The sequence below is a fragment of the Benincasa hispida genome, chromosome 8 (assembly GCF_027475165.1).
Source record: "Benincasa hispida cultivar pf3 chromosome 8, pf3_genome.v1.1, whole genome shotgun sequence".
NCBI classification, from domain to species: domain Eukaryota; kingdom Viridiplantae; phylum Streptophyta; class Magnoliopsida; order Cucurbitales; family Cucurbitaceae; genus Benincasa; species Benincasa hispida.
The window spans coordinates 47,622,233-47,643,476 of record NC_143485.1 but is presented as its reverse complement, the minus strand read 5'-3'; positions in this window follow the sequence as shown (position 1 = coordinate 47,643,476).

Here is a 21,244-nt window from a genome sequence, read left to right as displayed (position 1 = left end):
GTTTATGTTTTGGATTCTCTTCGAAGCAAGGTTCAAGAAGATTTTCATGGAGTTATAAATATGTAAGTGTAATTGAACTTTCTTAGCTATTAATTGAAGTATTTATGTTTAACTAATGTTTTTAAACTATTTAGTGGATTGAAAACATGGCAAGCCAAGCACGATCTCCAACACTATCGCTTTTCTCCAAAATGGAAACCTGTAAAGGTTTGTATTCATTTTTTAACAATTTATGTTCATTCGACTTCTTTGTAATAATTTAACAATTGTTTTCAACTTCTTTATATGTAGTGTCCTCGTCAATTAGATTCTTAGGATGCGGGTACTATGTGCAAAAGTATATACACGAAATAGTGCATAATCCTACTACTCCCATTACTAGCCTCGTACGTAAATTATTTATTTTTTATATAGTGCTAGCTTTAATTTAATAAATGGACGTAAACTTATGTTGAATTTATCTTTTTTTTTTTTCCTTTTTGTAGTTCAATACAAAAGATGCATATACGCAAGGAGAGATCGACATAATTCAGACCCAATGGGCAAGTTTTGTTGGCCAATTTGTGTAAGGATGTAATTCTTGTTTTTTGTCTCAATAGAATGTAAATGCTAGCTTAGAATGAATGTAAATTTATCTAACCATGATCTTTGTGAATGGAATTAGTACTAATATGATATTTGTGAATGAGAGAAATGATGGCTTGGTGTAAGTATTCTATGAAAGTTTGGTTCTGGTATTGTGATTCTTGTTTGTGGATAAATTCATAGGTGGAAGACATGATCTGTTTATTATTGAAGTTGTATTCATGGTATTGTGATTCTTGTTTATTCATAGAATTAGTGCTAATTGATATTTGTGAATGAGAGAAATGATGGCTTGGTATAAGTATTTTATGAAAGTCTAGTTCTAGTATTATGATTCTTATTTGTGGATAAATTCATAGGTGGAAGACATGATCTATTTATTATTAGAAGCTGTATTCATGGTATTGTGATTCTGGTATTGTGATTCTTGTTTATTCATGGAATTAGTATTAATTGATATTTGTGAATGAGAGAAATGATGGCTTTGGTGTAAGTATTCTATGAAAGTCTGATTCTGGTATTGTGATTCTTATTTGTGGATAAATTCATAGGTGGAAGACATGATTTGTTTATTATTGGAAGCTGTATTCATGGTATTGTGATTCTTGTTTATTCATGGAATTAGTACTAATTGATATATGTGAATGAGAGAAACGATGAGTATATGTAATGGATTGGAAATATTGATTTTGTGGATAAATTCATAGGTGGAAGACAAATATTGATGGGCTCGCCATGCAATTTTTTTTTTATACTTTTTAACATAAAACAATGACGGACATTTCCTGGCCCAACACGAGACATATAATGTCGTTTTTAACTTCTTTGACCAAAAAAAATGGATTCGGCAACGGAATTTAAAAAACGGACAGATTTGGGCTTCAAGACCTTCAATGTTGAGACTTTCAATGGCGGTTGCAACTGACATTAAAGGTCTTTAATGTCAGTTGGAACCGACATTGAAGACTGCAATATTAGTGTTATTGAAGGCCTTTAATGTTGGTTTAAAACCGACATTAAAGGCCTTTAATAACACTATCTTTTTAATGTCAGTTTAAAAATCCGAACACGGTTACATGAAGTTTGAGAGAGATGTGACCAAATAGTAGTCAAAGTAAAAAGAAAGAAAAAGGAGAACCCTAAATAGACTACATTCACAAAGAAGAAGACCAACAGTCAATATATTGTATATGAATATATACGATGAACAACCAGTGGAAATGAATATAATCCAAGCTTATGGCAGACAAAAGTAGGATTATAATCAAAGAAAGCACAAAAAAAAAAAAAAAAAAAAAAAAAAAAGCTTATATTCTTGGCCTCATCTGCTGGCTCAACATACCATTGCAGAGTTTTTTTCCCCCCTGAAATTCTCTTTTATTTTTCTTCTTATAATATCCCATTTTCCTGAGTTTGAAGTGTCACTGTATTATATATATCAAATTCAAATTCGAAGGCAAAGAAAAAAAATGCAACAATGTCAAAAAAAAAAAAAAAAAAAAGGGAAAATGTAACTTACAGTGATTGGGATCGATGGCAACACTGGCGGCAGCTTCTTCGACGGCAGACAACAGAGATCAACGACCGACACTGCAGCTTGTTCGACGGTTGACCAGACGGCAAACTCTGGTGTTGGGCTGTGAGGGGTGGCTTGCTGAACGTGAGAGGTGCTCGACGGTTGAGATCAATGGTGAGTGTGAGGGGTGGCTTGCTGAACGTGAAAATGAAACATTAGGGTTGAAACATGGCGCTGAAATTACTAATTAGCTATTAAGACTGGGTTTGGATTTCGACATTTTAATTGGTTTAGATTGAGCTAAATTAAAAAATTGGACTAAAGGTAAGAATTTACATATATTATATATATATATATATATATATATATATATATATATCCTCTCCGTCTCCGCTCTGTTCATAGACGGGCCCTAAAAAGATCCTTGGTTTGACCTTATCTTTGGTCAAATCGGGGACTCCTCGTCCCGATCGGAGCGGGTCTCGTAAGGAGTCGATCAAAAATTTTGCCAACCCTAATTAAAAGGGTAATAAGGAAATGACGGAAAAATATTACCATTTTTAACTATAATAATAATAAAGAAAAAAGAAGACATCACCAATAAAGTAGTGAAATGTAGAGCTACATAATCCAGGTGGACAAAAAATAATAAAATCCAAAAAAAAAAAAAAAGGCTTGGGCTTGCACTTTCACATAAATAATATAGGAATAAAACCAGAGAAAATGTGGTTTTTTGTAATTGCTCCTCCAATTGGCTGCTCATTTTATTCTATTTTATTTTTGGAAATTGAGGGGAAGTCTTTGACCATTTGCTGCAAAAGAAGCATAACTATTGAAAATTGAAGTATCAAGTATATGAGGTTATCATACGAGGTTAAAACCTAAAAAGATGTATGTGCGTTTTTCATCCCTCTACTTTTCAAGGCCTTCTCGACTCTTTGTACTAATTTGAGAAAAATGTGTGAGTTGTTTGAGGCATGAGATTGAGATAAGATGTCTAGAGTTCATATTTATATGTTTGAAGTGTAGAGTTGAGTTTATATGTCGAGATATCTGATATAGTTTTCTAAACTCTAAATAATTTGTTTTTTTGTTTATTATTTTTGTTTTGGAACTTTTTTATTCAATTATTCTACCCATCTTTGTTTGAATAAAATATGGATTGCAATTTTTCTTTTAATTTTTAAAGTTTTTCTTTCTTTCCTTTTGGATAATAAATAACAATTAACCCACTGCGTTTCTTGCATAAATATGGGTAACTAAAATGAGAAACCAAAGAGAAATAAAAATTTTTGATTCCTAATTTTTCTCCACGAATTTCATCATCTTCTTTTTTCTTTTTCTTCTTCCTATTGTTGCGTATTTTTACTCTGTCATGATTTTTCTAATTGCTTGCAACTTCTCCATCATCTTAGTAGCGAATGGAATGCCACCACATTTCTTCAACTATTTCACTTTCAATTTCTCCAAATTTGGTGGATCATCATAGAACAAATCTTCATTTTTCACTCATTCTTGCTAGAAAATGTTTCAGAAAAAAAATCTTCATTTTATGTTTTTTTTTTTTGTTATATGTTACATACTTTTCCAAATATTCTTCACTCTCATTTGTTATCTGAATTCAATTAAATAAAAATATATTTTATAAATTTCTACATATAAATATTGCACTTAATGAGACAAAATACTATTATTTATATAATCAACAACTCTAAAACATACTTTAATAGTCATCAGTGTTATAATAGTCGAGAGTGGTGGTCGAAGTTGATTATCGAAGATTTTTTTCGCTAGAGTTTGTAATCAGAAGTGGTTGTCAGAACCTGAAGTTGGTCACATGAAGGTGTTATTGGAGTTGGTCGTCGGAGGTGATTTTCGAAGCCTGGAGTTGGTCACGTGAAGGTGGTAGTCAAAATTGATCATCAAAGATGGTTTTTACTGAAGTTTGTAGTCGAAGCCCGAAGTTGATCGCATGAAAGTTCATCAAAAGTGGTTGCTGGAGCACGGAATTGGTCTTCGAAGTTGGTCACGCGAAGGTGGTCATCGGAGTTGGTCGTCGAAATTTTCATCGGAGGCGGTTGTCAGAACTTGGTGTTGGTCACTGGAATTGTCATCAAAAATAGTTATCGAAACTCAGAGTTGATTCTCAAAGTGTGACAGTGATAATCGTTGACAATGGCTGATGGGTGGAGCCATTGAAAACATTGGAAGAAGGGAGAGTTAGAATGAATTAGGGTGAGATGATAAAATAGAGCAACTCAACTTCACCAACATTTAAAGTTAGTGGGCCAAACATTGAGATGGTATATTATACTAACTCAACTCAACTTATGTTCGTGAGCCAAACACCCCATTTGTGTCTTTTTTTGTTTTTAAATGGAATATCGATATAATATCAAATGTGTTTCTATTTGTATTTTTTTGGTGTCTTGCGGGTTGCACTCATTTTTGTGCAATCCACCCAAGTACCAAGCACGAGTTGGCACATGAGAAACTTTCGTTCTTTTAAAAATGATTTTTTTAACTTTTCTTTTTAATCGAAGATGATAAATGAGATGGTTGTACACCAAATATTACTCTTTTTTTTTTTTTTTTAATATCTCCTGCGAGAAAGAAGTGTCAACTTGATTGTAGTTAAGTATTTAGATGTTAGATTTAGGTTTGAGTTTCTTCTACTATAGGATTATTATTTTTTATGTTTAGGTAAAATATATTTATATTAAATATTTAGAGCCCATTTGGATTGATTTAAGAAAAAGAATGTTTTTCAAAAAACTCATTTTATTTAAACACTTTAGATAAAAATTTATTAAAATACACTTAAAAAAATTATTTTGAGTGGTTGTTAAATCCCTAATTTCTTTCAAAATAACTTTTTTTAAAAAAAATTAAACACTTAAAAATGTATTGTTGAATTCTTATAGCAGCCTAGCTTAGCTAATCCAATCGAACCCTTAGCAACACACTTCACTTTGGTGTATAAAACAATGACGAAAAAAAAAAAGAAAAAAAAAACTCAAGTAGGCTTTCTCACTATGTTGGAAACTTTTTCAAATTTTATACTCAAAACTTCATAATGTATAGTCTCTGTCTATGTAAATACGTGGTGCATCATCTCTGGTGTTGTCAACTCGTTTGAATAGCAACAATGTGTCAGATTCACAAGTGGTTACCAATACTTTGATTAATTTATAATTTAAGAAATTAGACTTTAAAATATTTAATATATAGTGAGTGATTTTTTTAGTTCAAGAATAGGTAAATGTGAATATCAAAGTACTTAATCTCCTGACCAATAATATACAAGCTTTTTGTTTAGTTATAGTCACAGTATATCCTCAAATTAGAAGTACTTTGATTGAATTTTCTTAATTTGAAAAAAAAAATTAATTGAGATAATTTAAGTTAGGTTTTTAAAACAGAGCTAATTTGACATGAGGTTCCCATATACTACTCGTTCTAGTAAATATGAGTCTTCAAAAATATATGCATTTGAAGATCTAAAATTGTACAATTTTAACCACAAATTTGTAATAATAGGTTTAAAATATTGTGTTTTGACAAAATACTAGAAGAGCGGTTATATTCCATGAGCCATGCATGATCCGGCCAACTCGTGAAATTTCCATCACGGAGCATTGCAATGTTGTGACCTATCATTGCAATGCTGCGAAAATTTCAATCCACCTTCCAATTCGCTGCGTTGCAACACTACTGTACAGTAGCCATTGTACAGTTGCAAAATTCGTCGAATCTCAATCCTTTTTTCCTTGATTTCTCCAGAATTTCACTGGAACGATCACAAACGACTCAAAGACTTTAAATACAGACTCTATAGCATTAATTATGCCCAAACACTAGGCTTTTATAAACCAAAAAGTAAAAGATAAAGCGATAAATCTAAATCCAATCCTGCAAATATCCAACAATTCTAAACCATTCATCACATGAACACAGAATGCAAAACCTACCAAAATTGTAAAATAATTCTAGAAAAAAAATGGAATGAAAAACCTGGTGTGATATCAATTGAAGGAACCTGTGAAGACCTTGAGCAGAAACGTGGAGATCGATCCAAATTTTATTTTCATAGAATACCAATTTTACAGTAAACAGAATATGCATGTTTGGGATAAAATCGGTGTTGTTAATTCAATTTAATCCAAGCCAAATGAAATTTGTAATGCTCAAACAACAACTAAAACTAACACATAGTTATGGCAAAAGTAAGAGGTCGATACACAAGGAACCTCTATTAATTGGCAAGATTGGGGGGGGAAGACGTTTAAAGAACTAAGTAAAATCGAAATAAAAGCAATTGTAACAAGAATTGTGAGATAAACTTTCTTTTTTAATATATAGTCAGATTCGGTAGAGAGAGATTCTTGGGAAATCTTTATTAGCTAGGTTAATTCTATCATTGATCTTGAACAAATACATGAAAATTCAACATCCCATATCCAATAGGGTAAAAACCTTAAAGACCCAATTAGCTAACTAACAAATACCATACGAATTAGCCCTAATCTAAGTCAAAACACTTCAATTCAACAAATTCATATTCTTTTCTTAGATTGCTTTAGAAACTAGGGTTCTCATGATTATGACATCCAAGAAACACATTAGAGCAAATTTCAAGAACGATTTGATTGAATGCTCTAAATTAAGAAATTCAAGAATTAATTTTGGAAAAGAAATCCTAATTAAAACAAAAAAGCTTAATTTTTACAACCTATCTTACTATTATGCAATAGTGCCAAGCAAGACTTGCATACAAGAAATTAATAGAATCAAAGAAATTAATAGAATCAAAGCGTCAATTATTTTCCATAATTTCTATTCAAATTCAACACAAGAATATTAAAAAATGTAGAAAATTGAAGAAAATACACAAATGATCTCAAGAATTTAACCCTAGACTAAAGACTTCCCAAGAAAATTACTTACTTAGTCATAAATTGGAGAACTCTTGAAGGAATCCATTGAAGTATTGATGAAATACATGAAGAAATTTACAAAAATACTTGTGAATTTCACAAGAAATCTCTCGGATAAAAGCAATTTTGGAGATTATCTCTCAAAATTTAATCTGACAATTCCCTCTCTGTCAAAAAATAAAATCTTCTTCTCCCCTAAATCTGGAAAATCAAAGTTTTTAACTGATGAGAGTTGCAGCGTTCCGACCCTAGGCTAACGTTGACTCTAACACTGCGTTGTGCAAGGCACGCACGTGTTTTACTTTTTTGCCTTGATGTCCAGAGCATTGCAACGCTGGGTATAGTGTTGCCAGTGTTGCAACGCTACCTTGTTTTGTAGTATTTTGATGCATTCTGTCTTACAGCATTGAGCTAGCGTTGGACCTGGTTATGGAGAGAGCATTTTGACGCTCCAAATGGTGCTGAAGCATATTGAATTGGTTCAGTTGAGGGGTAGAATGGTAATTTGCCAACTCCTTTTCTTCTTAGGTGATTCTTTTGCCTCCATTAAGCTCCAAATTTGCATTTTAAGTAAACAAATAAGACAAAATTGAGGGAATTAACATTACGAACATAGCTCTTTTCAAGACCTATCAATGCATAAATAAGAAAACTTACAACATGCTATTGAAAAATAAACAAAAGGGATAGGAGAGACTTACCCTTGAAGAACCTTTCTTCACATGATCCTCTTCTCCAAGACAGTCACAAACAAATCACGAACAATCTCCGATGGCCGCCACCAATTAGAACCTCTTGTATCCTTTGTAAGGATAAGAATCTCTAAGGAGAAGTAGACTCTTAGATTTTTGGAAGAAAGGAAGATTGAGTTTGAGTGATATAAGAAAAGGAGAAAACCTTGGAGAATTTTTGCAAATAGGATTTTTCACTCAATAGTTTTTTGTGAAGAAGATGAATTAAAATAATGTCAATAAAAACTCTCGCCTAACTTCCCCACTCTTCATGATTATCAAAGAGAATCAAGGGGAGGGAAATTATTTCCCTCCCTTTAATTTAAAATAAAATTAATTTAATTTTAAATATATGTTATATCATATATAACACATAACCTATGGTTTTTATACTGTATCAAATACAATATACCCTATAGTTTTAATTCTCTCATTAATGCATTGTATTTAGTATAAATGAGATTTATATTCAAATATTTTAATCATATTCAAATATTTATTTTCCCTCAAATAAACTTTATATTATAATGTATTTAATACATTATATTAATTATATCATATATAATAAAGTAAAATTAATTATATCACATATAATTAATTCCCTCGATTAATTTGAACAATTCAAATTAATCTAAAATTGATTCTCATTAAATTCCTGTTGAGCTACAGAGGGGCTCTCATGGTTCTGTAGATTGAAGTTCCAATGGTACTTGAATAATTAATTAGATTCCTTTAATTAAATTACTCAACATCCATTAATGTAGGGCACTCCACTAAAGACCCACAGGTGCACTCTTCGCACTACATATATTTTTCTGTATCCATTGGATATAATCAGTCAATAGTGCAATGACCTTCACAAATTGCTCGTAAGGACAGCTAAGCCAAAATTATCATTCTGCCCATGTAGTTACATCTAACTTCTTAAGTACCAATGATCCCTCTAATGAATAATAAGTCGTAGTTCAACTATGACCAAACTCCTCTCGGGCCAAGAGAAAGTGTGACGCCATATTGTTCAAGCCTTGGAATTAGCCCTTAAAGGAGCAATTTATCTACTTACCCCAATGTTAGGAAAGGAGTGAATTTCGTCTTGTGTAACTATGTTCCCAACTCCCCAATTAGACGAATCCCCAAAATGATAGGTTTATTGAGTCGATGATCTGGCCACTCTCACCCATACAAATCAAAGGACCGCCTTCACCGGCAAGAGTTCACAACTCATTCAGGATTCAGGTCATGTCATTTATGGTCATCCTGGTGAAATGTAAGTCTCTATTATGAACGACGTTATATAATGAGACTAGTTATTTCGTAGTCCGATCTTATACAAACTCTTTTGTATAGAATACCCCCGCTCACATGTCTCCACATGAATTATCAAGATCATATCATTTGTAGCACTTTACAACAATTGTAACATCTACAAAGCGGGTCGTATTCGTAGTGTCACCAGGATAAGGTATCCAACCTTATCCATCTACTATAGACCATTTAGATCATCACTTAAACATGATCCACCTGTATGTCTCTACATATATGTTTAAGCTACAGGTGATAATCTTGCATGTGAGTTTATTGGTTTGTGGGTTTAATGCTACTAAATATCAAATAAAATATCTCATATTTTATTAAATAAATAAAATGTTTCTACAGTACAATTACAAATTATAGGACCCTACGAAATTTAGGGCATCAACCCCAACAATATCTCACTTGTCCTAAAACTAGTGGGGTGTACAATATAAAAGTCATACTAATATACAAATACACAAAGCAATAAACTAGGGCATAACACGTGCCCAATATAAAATCTCCCACTTGCCCTAGACGAAATGTGGTCTATCCTATAGACCCATACTCTGCAGGTAACCCTCAAACACCTTAGTCATGAAGGCCTTTGTAAACAGATCAACAATGTTGTGCTCTGAAGCATTCTATATGACAATCACGTCCCCTCGATGAATAATCTCTCGGATGAAATGATACTTCCGCTCTATGTGCTTCCTACGCTTGTGACTTTGTGGCTATTGGGAATTTATCACAGCACCACTATTATCACAATAAAGGATGATGGGCTTTGACATGTTTGGAACTACTTTTAAATCTCACAGGAATTTTCTGAGCCATACAGCTTCCTGAACAACTTTACAAGCTGCTACGTACTCGACCTCCATTTTGGAGTCATCAATGAACCCCTGCTTGGTGCTCCTTCAGACTGCTACTCCTCCGGTAAAACTGATCCTGATGTGGATTTCCTAAAATTCTTATCAGTCTGAAAATCAGAGACCGTGTATCCTATAAGGATTAAATCCTTAGAATCATACGCAAGTATGTAGTCTCTCGTTCTCTATAGATACTTGAGTATGTTTTTAACGACGGTCCAGTGATCAAATCTTAGATTAGATTGATATCTACTGACTATCCCCACTGTATAACAGATGTCAGGTCTAGTACATAACATCGCATACAAAAGGTTACCAACAACCGATGCATAGGGGATCCATCTCATTTCCTCAATCTCTTAAGGTATCTTAGACACTGTTCCTTAGACAATATAACTCCATGTTTGAAAGGGAATAAACCCCTTTTGGAGTTATGCATTGAATATTTGACAAGCATCTTGTCAATGTATGACGCCTAAGATGGGCTAGCGTTTTGTTCTTTCGATCTCTAAAGATCTAAATGCCCAGAACAAATTGTGTCTCTCCCAAATATTTCATTTGGAATTGGGTCGCTAGCCAATTCTTAAATTTAGTCAATAGACCTACATCATTCCTAATGAATAGGATATCATCTATATAAAACACTAGAAAAACTGTTGAACTATTAATGATTTTCTTGTAAACAAAAGACTCATCAACATTTTGATCTATGTCATAAGATTTTATCTCAATATCAAATCTTATATTCCAAGATCAAGAAGCTTGCTTCAATCAATAAATAGACCGATTAAGCTTGTAAACCTTTTGCTCTTGACCTTAGGTTATGAATCCCTCAAGTTGCTCCATATAAATGATCTCATCAAGATTGCTATTCAGAAAGGTAGTCTTGATATCCATTTGCCAAATCTCATTGTCATAATACGAGACAATGGATAGGAGGATCCGGATAGATTTCAACATGGCAACAGGTGAGAAAGTCTTCTCATAGTTGACTCCTTCAACTTAGGTATAACCCTTTGCCACAAGTCTAGCTTTGAAAGTTTACACATTCCCATCAATACCCCGTTTTCTCTTGTAGATTCATTTGCAACTTATAGGTTTTACCCCATCAGGTTGATCTACAAGATCTCAAACAAAATTGGAGTACATAGACTCCATTTCAAGATTCATAGCTTTAATCCACTCATCTTTGTCAACATCCTCCATTGCCTTTTTGTAAGACAGTAGATCCTCAACATCTCTGTCAGCTACCATAGCTAGGATTTCTGTTAAACCCATATAACGAACAGGCGAGTTCGCTACCCTCCCACTACATCAAGGTTCCCTCAACACTTAAGGTAGATTTGGCTTACTAGATGAACCAACTTCAACAACTCTTATTGAGGTGTTCGGTTATTCAACAACTCTTATTGAAGGTTCAATAGTTTCCTCAAAAAGTTTATTCAACACAATCTTACTGCGAGGTTTATACTCCCTTATGTGGTCCTCTTCTAAAAATTTAGTGTCGACACAAACACTTTATTTTCTTCAGCATCGTAGAAGTAACCACCTCTCATTCCTTTATGGTAGCCTACAAATAGGCACAATTTTGAACAAGGTTCCAGTTTCTTAGGATTTGTCTCAAGCACATGTGTTGAATAACCCCAGATTCTGAAATGGCATAAACTACCTTTACAACAATTCCAAAATTCCAAAGGTATTCTCATAACACTCTTGAATGGAACACAATTCAAAATGTAAATTGTAGTCTGTACTGCATAACCCAAAACGAGTCAGGTAAGTAAACATAACTCATCATAGACCGAACCATGTCCAATAGGGTTCAATTTCTCCTTTATGAAACACCATTTTGTTGAGGTGTACCAAGTGCTGAGAGTTGGGATTCTATTCCATGTTCTATCAAATAATTTTGGAATTTAAGATCCAAAATCTCTCCACCTCGATCAGATCAAAATTTTTTAATCATTATATTTAATGCATTTTCAACCTCAGCCTTAAACTCTTTGAAATTTTCAAAGGATTCAAACTTATGTTGCATTAAATAAACATACCCATATCTTGAATAATCATCAATAAAAGTGATGAAATATTCAAACCCTCATCTTGCTCTAACATTCATCAGACCATATAGGTATGAATGTACAAGCTCTAAAGATTTTTTGGCCCTATGACCTTTTCCAGTAAAAGATCTTTTAGTTATTTTGCCTTCAAGGCATGACTCACACACAGATAAAGAATTTTCTTCTAACTTGCTTAAAAGTCCATTCTCAATCAATCTCTCAATCCTATTGAGATTGATGTGTCCTAACCTTAGGTGTCGAAAACGAGCATTTTCCTTAAAAGAAATTTTATGTCTTTTATTTTGAGTTATCGCAGTTTTAAACATTCCAGTATTCATGAGAGCTTTAGTTGTTAACGGTCTTAGCACATAAAGATTATCTTTGAGATTTGCATAACAAATATATATACCGTTTTTGTAAACAAACACCTTCAAATGAAATAGAGTATTTTTGTTCTAATAAGTACTTTACAGAAATAAGGTTCCTTTTCAAGTTTGGAACCACATATACATAATCTAATATAATATATGATTTCTGTAAACAAAGTTGAAATCCTCCTATTTCCACAGTCAAAACAACGTGCTCAGTTCCAACATGCATCGTCATCTCCTCAGCTTCCAGTTGCCGCCTGGAACTAATTCCCTGAAATGAAGAACAAACATGGTAGGTTGAATCATCATTCTCCACTAAACAAGTTTCTAATACAAGTAAATCACATTTACCTTGCTTGACATTCTTATTTTCTGCCAAGTATTTGGGACAGTTTCTCTTCTAATGTCCCTCGTGGTTACAATGGAAACAGATTCCCTTTGTAGCATTAGCCTTCTTGCCCTTCTAGAAAACAACTGGTTGGTTAGCATCCCCCTTTCCACTTTTGTTCTTCTTCCATTTTTTGGTGCCGGAATAAGAAGGCACAGACTTGGTTATAAAGGATGATCCTCTGTAGAACTTCTTAGAGGACGAGGCAATATTTGTCTCTCCCTTTTGTTCCTTGTTTTAATCAATAATTGAAATCTGTAGCTCATTAAGCAAAGTGGTCAGGTTGTAGTCAATTATGTTCATAACAACATTGCTATGGAACTGCAGGAAACTTTCAGGTAAAAATTCCAATATGAAGCTAACTTGACTGGCTTCATCAATGACAGACCCATACATCTTTGCGATTTGAAGTGGACCATCATGTTAAAAACATGTTCCCTAACAGATGCCTCTTCTTGCATACAAGCATTGAAGATGTTTTTTAAAAGCATCATGCCTAAGCTATGTGGATGGTTGTATAGACGAAATACTCGATCATTTAGAAGATGAAGCCTATCGTATAGCCTTTGCTACTCGATCGTGTTGCAACAAGTAAACGAGTAACTATCGTATAGTCATCTCGAACGTGTATGCTCTCGATGCTATTGCTTAGTAAAAAAATTTTACTTGATAGCCTCTTTTGTGAGATAATTCTGATTGTATCATCAACTTTAATTTTGGAAAACCATTTTCCTTTTTATCTCACAGTTACCATAAAACTTCCAATAACCTCCTACTCAAATCGATTATTAAAGAAAAAGAATAATTAATTATCATATAATTAATATGTTATAAATAAATATAATAACTAACTTATCTTATTATATTTATAACCTATAGTTTTAATATTTCATCATATGAAATATATAAACCATAGTTCTTTTTCTATTTAATAGTATTTACTATAAATCATATTTATATTAATTCCTCCATATAATTTATCTAATACATCATACCAATTATATCACATATAATCGAATTTCCTCTTGTTAATTTGAACACTACAAACTAACTCAAAATCTGATTCTCAACTTAAACCCATTGAGCTACCAAGGGGACCTCATGGATCTGTAGCTTGAAGCTCCAACGGTAGGTGAATAACTGATTAAACTCTTTAATCACGAGATCCACATCCGTTAACTGTTGGTCACTCCACTAAAGACCGAAAATTGTACTCTTCGCACTACAGATATATTTATGTGTCCATATGACCAATCAACAGTGCGATGACCCTTCACAAATCGCTCGTAAGTATAATTGGGCCAATTTACCGTTTTGCCCCTGTAATTACATCTAACTCCTTAAGTACCACTGATTCCTCTAATGAACAATAAGTTATAGTCCTACTATGACCAAGTTCTCTTTTCCGAAGAGAGGGTGTGGACACTATGTTTAAGACCCGGAATCAGTCCTTAAGGGAGCAATTTATCTACCTACCCTTGCTTCGGGGAAGGAGTGAATTCCGTCTTGTGTAGTTGAGTTCCTAGCTCCCCAATCAGACCAATCCCCAAAAAGGTAGGCTTGTTGAGTTTGCAATCTGGCCACTCTCACCCATACTAATCAAAGGACCGCCCTCATGAGCAGGAATTCTGATGACGGGAAATTAAATGTCAATTTACTCAACAACTAAAATCCCTCGGACGCAATATGTGATGCATGTTCTTAAGGTATGCGTTGATAGTCATGCATCGATGGTCATGCGTTGGAATGAATATGCGCCAACAAATGTATGCGATGACCATGTGTCCTGTCACAAGTTTTCTGCGCTCACGCCAATTATAATGCAAACGCAAGTTTCTCGGGTGATCCGAGGTCGAACTCAAGGACTTGTAGCAAAATGAATGCGTTAATGTGCATGCGGCGGTTTAAATAAAAGAATGATGGGGAGGTTTCTAAGCTAACATTACTTCTACTCCTAGCTAACAGACAGTGCAATGAGAATATGAATGAGAGGCAGAGACACGACAACTCTTGACATGAACCAAATGGATGGGAAAAATAGATAAAATGCGGAGATGTTTTCATTGCAAAACTTAAGAGTGACTGCACGGGCAACCCTAGTCAACGCAAGCCATGCAATTATACTACACATACTTGAGCCTAACTCTAGGACGTATGCGGTGGGTATGCATAAGTGTCGAGATGACCGTATACAACCACCATATCCTACTTCCTTGACACATGCAATATCCTCTCCATAGGGTGTATACGTTGTGTGATAGCAAATGGAGCTTATTCCTAAGTTCCTCATTCTTGCTTATGCATTCCAATCCGTTCTCCCAAGTCTTAGATTTGGATTTTAGACTACTCTTCCAAGTATGCCTAAGTGATGAATGATGCGCTCATAAGACAAGTAACCGCATAAACTTGGTTGACGCAAGATTATTCCTATCTCTAGTGAACAATGCATACATTGCTTAATGCGACCAACCACTTACCTTCCTGGGAAGTTGGTTGTTGCTGACTTTACTTATAGACAAACATTGCGTTAGCCTATAGACAGGCGTTGCCGCAGGTTCACACTAAGCAAATAAGGTTACTCGCACACTCACGCAACACACACCTCTCGGTGGGTTGCTACATGCTTCATATCCCTAATCCACCCAAGCAATCTCACTAAGTGTTGCAATGAAAGTAACGATGCTAAGCAAAAAAGATGGAGATATAGTCGAAGGAAATAGAGAAATGCATAGAAAAAATTGTACTAATTCCTTAATCACAAAATATCATACAATACAATATGAGAAAACAAAGGAAAATGAAATGACCAGCTGGAAGCAAAGACTTGCTTCTAGCGGATGCGCGTCAAGGTCGCCGATGGTGCCATGGATGGGTGATGGAGCTGACTCTCCCGAGGTCTAGATCCGGTCGAAGGTTTCGGTCGTCACTCGAAATGGATGAAGGAGGTGAAGAACTCTCAAGCTTCTTCTCACGCATTTGTCTGGATCGTAAGGATCCGCCCTAGGTGAACCTCAGGCAAAAGCCCTGGACAGTTTGGAATTCTGCTCATCAGCTAGGTGAGATGTCAACATCATCTTTTGATTTGCGTTGATGCGTTCATTCCACCCACCTTGCGTTGATCCCATTATTATGCGTTATCGTATAGCCATAATCGTGTAGTGACCGCATTCGCTTAATACCGCAACTTCTACATAATGACCGCAATCGCTTGACGATCACAACTCCTATACGATGGATGCATACGGCTGATTACCGCAACATCCATACGTTGATCGAGCACACTCGCTTTTACGATGGAGAGATTCTCTGCATGCAGTCATCTATGCGGTGGTCCGGTTTCCGCATTTGCGTCCATTTCCTACGTTAGCTACAAAAAAAGACAATTGAACGCATAATAACACAAAATAACGAGTTAGCTGAGATTTTCAATACTGAATGCCGCAAACTCTATTTCTCGTGAATTCCTAACATAATTGCCGCATATTCCGCTTAACAGCCCTCATAACTCTAAGTAAAATGTCTAAGATGACATGCATTTCTGCATGTCATCAAGTTCCCAACTCACTCAGGATTAAGGTCATGTCACTTATGGTCATCCTAGTGAGACGTATTATCAATGGTGTTATATAAAAAAAATTAATCATCTCGTGGTCCGGTCTTATACAAACTCTTTGTATAGGACACCCCCGCTCACATGTCTCCACATAAATGGTCAGGATCAGAACATTTGTAGCACTTTACAACACTTGTAAATATCTACAAAGCGAGTCGTATCCGTAGTGTCAACAGGATAAGGTATCCCTCCTTTATCCATCTACTACAGACCATTTAGGTTATTACTTAAGGCATGATCCACTTGTATGTCTCACATACATGAAATAACCACGGATCTTGGTTTATTGGATTTGAGTAAATGCTTATAAAATAACATTTATTTTATTAATAACAATATGTGTACAAATATTTACAAACTGCGAGACCATAGGGAGAATTAGGACACCAATCCCAACAATCTCCCACTTGTTCTAATGTCTCAGGAGACTAATGTACAATACTTAAAAAACAATACAATATACAATAAACTAGGGCATATTCTATATCTCAGTATCATCTCCCACTTGCCCTAGACAAGGTGTCGCATGTCCGTAGACCTAGACTCTCCAGATGACCCTCGAACACTTTAGCTGTAAGAGCCTTTGTAAATGGATCAGCAATGTTGTGCTCCGACGCGATCTTCGTGACTATCACATTATCATGATGCACAATCTCCCTGATCAAATGATACTTTCGTTCAATATGCTTGCCTTTTCGGTGGCTCCGAGGTTCCTTAGAATTTGCCACAGCACCGCTGTTATCACAATAGAGAGTGATCGGCAAAGACATATTTGGAACAACTTCCAAGTCTGTAAGGAACTTCCTAAGCCAAACAGCCTCTTTAGCAGCTTCACAAGCTGCTACGTATTTGGCTTCCATAGTGGAGTCCACGATGCATCCTTGCTTGATGCTTCGTCAAACTACAGCTCCACCATTCAGAGTGAACACTGACTCTGATGTTGATTTCTAAGAATCTCTATCAGTCTGAAAGTCAGAGTTTGTGTATCCTGTAAGGATCAAATCCTTATCTTCATACATGAGCATATAGTCTCTCGTTCTCCGAAGATACTTGAGAATCGTTTTGACTATCGTCCAGTGATCTACTCCTGAATTGGACTGATATCGATTGGCAATCCCTACTGCATAGCAAATGTCAAGTCTAGTATATAACATTGCATACATGAAACTTCCAACAGCCAAAGCATAGGGAATCCATCTCATTTCTTGTCTTAGGACATTACTCGTTAGAAAAAACAATTCCATGCCTGAAGGTAATAAACCCCTCTTGGAATTCTGAATCGAATACCTAATCAACATCTTGTCAATGTTCGATGCCTGAGACAAGGCCAACCTTTTGTTCTTACGATCCCTTATGATCGGGATCCCTAGAAAAAACTCTGGCTCTCCCAAATCTTTCATTTGGAATTGGGCGGCTAGCCATTTCTTAATGTTAGTCAGAAAGCCTACATCATTCCTAATGAGTAGGATATCATCCACATACAACACTAGAAAAGCTACTGAGTTGTTGATGATTTTCTTGTAAACACAAGGCTCATCAACATTCTAATCAAAGTCAAATTATTTTATCACATTATCAAATCTAATGTTCCACGATCTAGATGCTTGTTTCAGCCTATAAATGGACCTATCAAGCTTGCAAACTTTTTGCTCATGATCTGGATCAATGAACCCCTTTGATTGAGCCATGTAGATGGGCTCCTCAAGATTACCATTTAGAAAAGCTATCTTGATGTCCGTTTGTTGTATCTTATAATCATAAAATGTGGCTATGGATAGGAGAATCCTGATAGACTTCAACATGATAACAGGTTAGAAAGTTTCCTCATAGTCCACTCCCTCAACCTGGATATAACCCTTTACCACGAGTCTAGCCTTAAAGCTCTGCACCTTTCCATCTATACCTCGTTTTCTCTTATAGATCAACTTACACCCTACAGGTTTTATCCCATCAGGTTGATCCACAAGTTCTCAGACGAAATTTAAGTACATAGACTCCATTTCCTTATTCATGGCTTTAATCCATCATCTTTGTCAACATCCTCCATTGCTTGCTTATAAGACAATGGATCCTCAACTCCATCAGTAGATATTATGTTTTGGACTTCAGTCAAACCCATGTAGTGTTCCGTTGGGTTCGTAACTTTCCCACAACGTTGACGCAGTCTCAACTCTTGAGATGGTTGACTAGATGAACCAACATCAACAACTCTTGTTGATCTATTAGTCTGTTCAAAAACTTTTGTTGAACTCTGAGTAGTCTCATTAGAAATCTCATTTAAAACAAGCTTGCTTTGTTGTTTATGATCCCTTATGTGGTTTTCTTCTAAGAAGATAGCATTTATCGATACAAACACCTTGTTCTCACTCGGATCATAGAAGTATCCACCCCTCGTCTCTTATGGGTAGTCTACAAATAAGCAAACTTTTAAACGCGGTTCTAACTTTTTAGGGTTAGCCACAAGCATGTGGGCCAGACATCTGCAAATCCTAAAGTAGCGTAAACTACCTTTATGGCCTCTCCACAACTCAAAAGGTGTTTCATAAACATTTTCGAAGGAACATTGTTCAAAATATAACATGCAGTCTCCACTGTAAATCCCCAAAACGAGTCTGGAAGATGAGCATAACTCATTATAGACCGAACCATGTCTAACAGGGTTCTGTTTCTCCTTTTTTATACACCATTCTGCTGAGGTGTACCTGGGGCCGAGAGTTGGGACATGATTTCATGTTCTATCATACAGTTCTGGAATTCTAAGTCAATATACTCTCTACCACGATCAGATCGTAGTGTTTTTATCTTCTTACCTAACAAGTTTTCAACTTCAACCTTAGACTCCTTGAACTTGTCAAAGGCATCAGATTTATGTTGCATTAGGTATAGATACCCATATCTTGAATGATCATCTATGAAAGAGATGAAATATTCATACCCACCTCGAACTCTAACACTCATTGGACCACAGAGGTTTGAATGTATAACCTCCAAGGTCTCCTTGGCTCTATCCCCTTTTCCAGTAAAAGGTTGTTTGGTCATTTTGCCTTCAAGGCATGATTCATATACTAACAAAGGGTTTTTTCCTAAACCATTTAGAAGTCCACATTTCACCAACTTCTCAATCCTATTGAGGTTGATGTGACCTAACCTTAAATGCCAAATATGGGCATTTTCCTTAGGAGAAACCTTTGGTCTTTTTGCAGTTGTCACTGTTTTGAACATTTTAGTATTAAGCAAGGCTTTTATGACTAATGGCCTTAGTACATACAAGTTATTTTCCATTGAACCAAAACCAATCTCCATACAATTCTTGAAAATAAACATTTTATTCTCAGAAAAAGAGGTGGTATAACCTTGTTCAATCAGACAAGAAACTGAGATTAAGTTCCTCTTGATATGAGGAACTACATAAATATTATCCAGTAACAAATAACACTTCTTGTCCAAAAATAACTTTAGCCTGCCTACAGCAACAACTTAAACAACCTCACCAGTACCGACTCGAAGAGTCAACTCTCCATCTTCCAACATTTTTCAGGAACTAAATCCTCGGTAAGAAGAACTTATGTGGTTAGTAGCACCTGAATCAAGTATCCAGACAGAATCATCATTCTCTACCAAACACGTCTCCAAGATAAATAAATCAAATTTACTGTCTTTAAACTTCTTCTTCTGAAGAGTAGTGGGATCAGTATCAGACCCTAAATAAGCTCTAAGTTCCATTTCAGAGAACAATTCTCGTCGATAAACTTTATTTGAGTCAGCAACAATTGCTTTCTCTTTTAGTCCCTTGACATTTAAGAAAGACTAGAGGTTATGTCTGGAATTGACACTACCGGTTTCTCTGTCATCCATCCCTTTTTGCTCAAAAAGTGAGAACTGATGTTCAAATAATTCTTGCAACGAGTCCATGATCTTACGTGCAATGACCATGTTCTCAACCCTTTGGCCAATGCATTAGGTATGCTAGCCAAAATATGAAGTCAGGCCAACAAATTAGCCTTCATCAACACTCATATGCATTACGAACATTTCGTGATGCATTAAGGGTCGGGACTTGAGGACACTTCTCAACCATGACAAACTCGAGGTCGTTTACCATGAAATATGTTTTAAGAGACTCTTTCCAATGTATGTAATCGGTCAAATTAAAAAGAGGCAACTAATGAAAAATCATACAATGACATGTTGCTAAAAAACAAACACAATGATCTACATTAAATTTTAGCAAATACTCTTTAAAACAAAATCCAATCTGGTTTAGCAAAATCTAAATGAACCCCGTGTGACATCTAGTTTTGCAATGTCGCTTCAGTGGTTTAAAACAAAAGCCACCGAAGGGTAGTCAATTTGTCTCTCCTCTGAATTGAGATATTCTCAACCAGTCATTAACACCAGAACAACTCTTGTTCCTAGAACGACTAGCCATCATTGATTTGGTCAAGAAACCATTAACTTGCTTAACAATTTTTCGTCAGTATGACCCTTCATTTTAGATCCTAGAGTTCGCCGTAAGCAGCCAATCCGAAGGGAAAAAATCTGATTAGGGCAAAAACTAAAGCGACCCTATCCATTTTTGGAGTTCAACTTTATATTGACCAACTGCATAAACCATTCAAAGGGGGACACTCCTAGGGTGTCATGAGTGTTGGATGGACACCAGCACGCAGCGGAAGAGAACAGGATCCATAAGCACTCTAGTTCATTAATTTTGGTTGAAAAGAAACATGCTAAAAACAAAATATAATGGGTTTCATGAACATACCTTGGTTGAACCAACGAAATCTCCATTTCCAGCTGCAAAATCCTATGAATCCTTGTGTAGACCACCACAAGATCTTTCCTCCTCTTGGTGCTCTAGATTGAGATGTGGGACTC